The sequence below is a fragment of the Asparagus officinalis genome, chromosome 9 (assembly GCF_001876935.1).
Source record: "Asparagus officinalis chromosome 9, Aspof.V1, whole genome shotgun sequence".
Taxonomy (NCBI): domain Eukaryota; kingdom Viridiplantae; phylum Streptophyta; class Magnoliopsida; order Asparagales; family Asparagaceae; genus Asparagus; species Asparagus officinalis.
In genome coordinates, this window is record NC_033802.1 from 63,835,689 (window position 1) to 63,840,068 (window position 4,380).

The window sequence follows — 4,380 nt, forward strand, 5'->3', positions numbered from 1 at the left end:
CTGGCCCCGGAATTTCATCCTGAATCCTAAGAAATAGAGTATCTGCTGACGCCTAACACGCAATCGCCGGGGCTTAGTCCTTTTACTGCAAAGAAAGACCACCAGACTGATTCTGGGGACTTTTATTTCCGAATCCTAATAGGCGATAGTCAGCGTCGTAATACACGCTTAACCGAGCTCAGCCTATTCCGCTAACAATGGTGAAGTCTACATATTTCGAAATCGTCAGCGGCGAGTCTAAGGAGCTTCATTCCGTTTAGCCACAACGTCACATGCGGAACGGATTTAGACAATCCGCCATGCTAGCCCGACTTAAACGGTACGTCGGGTATAAGGCTAATCAGAAAGGTCGCTGAAGGCTGTGAGGTTAGCTCAAAAATCCAAAGCCAACGCCTAACCACGCGTTGGTGCCGGCCGTAGTCCTGATTCCGCTAACAAATGGTAAAGCCTATGTATTTCAACATCATATCACAAAGTCTCAGGAGATTCACTCATCTTTAGCACAATGTTACATACGCGAACGCGATTTAGACAATTCTGCATGCTAGCCCGACTCAAACGCGTAGTCGCGTAAACTGCTTATCAAACCGTTGATGGCTGAGATTTGCCAAAAATTTATAAATGCTGAGTCATTGACGCATCAACTTTATGAGTTGCGTCTCGCTGACTTGTCGGCATCCAACAACTTCGGGGAGTATATCCCAATATAATCGCAGACGCAAAAACTGGTATATAGTTGATCCTGCCAGCCCCAAATTTGAGACCTCCACGCTCCAATTCCTTTAGGACGCTTAAACTGTGATAAGACTCCAGCAGACGTACGAGTATTAAACTGTGTCAAACGCCCTGCGACAATGCCGTCACAATTGGAAGCTCAAACGCGGACAACGTGTAGCAAAATGAAGCACTCATACGCCAACAATCGATGCGTCAGCTCCGTGTTTGAAACAACAAACACGAGCTAAAGATTCAGAAAATCAGAATTGACTCAAGTTCAAAAATTCCGACAATGGTCAGACAATAAATGCAGCATCGCGAACCCTTTGCCAAACCATTCGTAACAAAGCACCGATAGCCTGGAGGATGAAGGAATCGAAGAATAGAAGCCACTCCTTATATCCGTCATACGATTGAAGGTTGGGACATCGATATCAAAGTATTCCAGACGTCTTTTATAAAAGAATTAGGAATGAAGGCTGATAATACTTTGGAGGCGGCGTATCTGCTAGGCGTATAAAACTGGCCTCTTATAGGCTCCCTGTAAAACAGCTCGACATTGGCTGATTCGACCAAAACAACGAAACCATCGGACGATATATCAAGCATTGATCATTTAGATCACAACACGAAAGCATAGTTTGACACGTTGATGAAGCAGATTACGAGCCGACAAGGTTAACGAACCGCACCCAGAACAACAGATACGTCCAATTCGCGTGCCAATCAGCTAACGGCGTCAATGGAATTCAACTAGTCATCCAACCGTAGAGTCCACCACATCAAGCGAGATCGTGGAGCGGTATTCGAAATCAGAAAACCAAAGCGGATTACTGCAAATCAGGGATCCGGACGCTGCCAAATTAGAGTCTAGATCAAACAATTGAAGTTCGGATAAAACCGCCGAAACAAAAAACGCGTGTAGAAAAACAAACTAGAAGCGCTCGGCCAAAACAAGCCACCTTCTAGGTTGGTCTCTGGTGGCCGAGCCACCACTTGGTGCTCGGCCAATGAACCTAGCCACCAAGTGGTGGCTCGGGCAAGCCGAGCCACCCAGATTTGGGCCCAGATCTTTGAGCTCAGATCTGGTTTGGAGATGCCTATAAATAGAGAAGGAGGCTTTTTTTTTTTTGAGGGGTTGGATTTGATTTAACTTTGGAGGCGAAACTCTGCCCGGATCAAGAAGCTAAACCTCGGAGTTTTTGGAGCTTTGGAGCGACTCGGGCTTTCAGATCTAGTTCTTGGGATCATCCACGTCAAACAAGGCCAGGGAGTTCGAGAGAGATCAGAATCTTTGAGATCCACACGGTTTATCCTCCGGATCAAAACTTGCGTTGTTGATCCAGAGGAGTATCGATTTCGCTGGTCGATTTCGATTACTTAGTGCGTTATTATTCCTTAGTGAAAATAATCCCCTCGCCGCCTGTTATTTCCTTCGCTGACAATAACACCCATCTATAACGTGTAGATCCGACCGGATCAGATGCGTGGTTGGTCCACGGATTAACCCTGGCGCAGGCAAGAACCCACACAAGCAAGAGACCGCAAACAGGATCTTGCTTGATTTGTTCCGAAAGAAGGAAAGTTTATTAATCTTTTTCTTTGTTGATTATTTATTGCAAACCGATCTTATAAAAAGACCGAATCTTTTATAACGATAAACTGTTGCTTAGCGAACAGTTTATCGCGCTTCTATTAAAAGATTCGGTCTTTATTATAAGATCCGACGGTTGGCCAATAAAAATCAAACAATAGAAAATGAAGATTATAACTTTCCTTCTTTCGCGAACAAATCACAAGAATCCTGGTTTTTAGCGGTACTCTATGCTTGTGTGGGTTCTTTGCCTGCGCCGATGGGTTACATCCGCTGGACCACACGCGATCTTGACGGCTCGGATCTACACTGTATGATGGGTGTTTATTTCACGAAGGAATAACAGCCGAGGGGATTATTTCACTAAGCAAATAATAACCCTAAGTAATTCGAAATCTTACCTAATAGCGAAATCGATACTCTTTCTCGGATATCAAAAACCAAGTTTTTGACCGGCAGGATAACCGTGTGGATCTCAGATCTGATCCTCTCCGACCCTGCCTTGTTTGACGTGGATGATCACCAAGAACTAGATCTGAAAAGCCCTGAGTTCCTCCAAGCCTCCAAAACTCGAGGTTTAGACCTCTTTGATCCGGCATGAGTTTCAGAGTTTTCGGCCTCAAAGTTTAATCAAAAAGCCAACCCCTCAAAAATAAGCCCTCCTTCTCTATTTTTATTAGGCATCTCAAACCAGATCTGAGCTCAGATCTTGGGCCCAAATCTGGTGCCAATGTCGCTCGGCCTGCCGATGCCACCGACTTGCGTGGCCCTCGGTTTTTTGAGCCTAGCCACCAAGTGGTGGCTCTGCGCCACCTGATGCCACCTAGAGCGTGCTTGTTTTTGAGACGAGCCTTCCTTAGTGTGTTTGGTTTTTTACCCGTTTTTTGGTTTCGCGGTTTATCCGAACATTCATTGTTGATCTAGCACTCTAATTTGTGCAGTCCGGATCCTGATTTTGGCAGTAAATCCGCTTTTGGTTTTCTGATCTCGAATCCGGCTTCCCGATCTCTTTGAGTGTGGTGACTTTACTGTTGGTATGACTCGTTGATTCTATTGACGTTTAGCTTGATTGCCACGCTGAATTGGTCACGTATTCTGTTGTTTGGGTGCGGTTCGGTTAAACCTTTGTCGGCTCGATTAATTCTGCTCATCACGTGTCACTTGGCTTCGGTTGTTGTGATCTAATGATCATGCTTGGATATATCGTCCGATGGTTCGCTTAGTTTTTGTCGAATTCACCATTGTCAGAGGCTGTGTTAGGTACCTATAAGCAGTTTTATCGCTACAGATACCCCCCTCCAAAGTTATTTCATCCTCATTCTTTTTATAAAAGAGTCTGGAATACTTTGCGATATGATTGTCCCAACCTTCAATCGGTATGACTGCGGACTTAGGAGCTGCTTCTATTCTTGTATTCCTTCAATCCTCCAGGCTATTTCGGTGCTTTTTGTCGAATGTTTGCAAGGCGTCCGCATGCTGCATTTATTTGGTCTGACATTGTCGGATTTTGAAACTTGAAGTCATTCCTGATTTTCTGATCTTAGCTCGTGTTTTGCTTGCTTTCAACACGGATCAGCCTGACCATCGATTGTGGCGCTTGGAGTCTTCATTTGCTACACGTGTGTCCGGCCGCTTAGCTTCATTGTGACGCATTGTCCAGCCGTTTGACACAGTTTATACTCGTTACGTCGTTACTGGAGTCTATCACAGTTTAAGCTCCTAAGGAATTGGACAGCGTGGAGGTCTCAAATTTGGCGGTGCCAGATTCAACTATTTGTACAGTTGCTTTCGTCTGCATATATGGATATTATCCGAAGTTGTGGATGCCCAAGTCACGAGATCCAACTCATAAAAGTTGATCGTCAATGACTCACATTTATAGAATTTTTGGCAAATTCTCAGCCATCAACGGGTTTGATAAGCCTTTACCGACTACCGTTTGAGTCGGGCTAGCATGCAGATTGTCTAAATCCGTTCCGTATGTAACATTGTGCTAAGAGAGTGAATTCTCTGAGACTTTGTGATATGATGTTGAATACATAGGCTTTACCATTTGTTACGGGAATAGG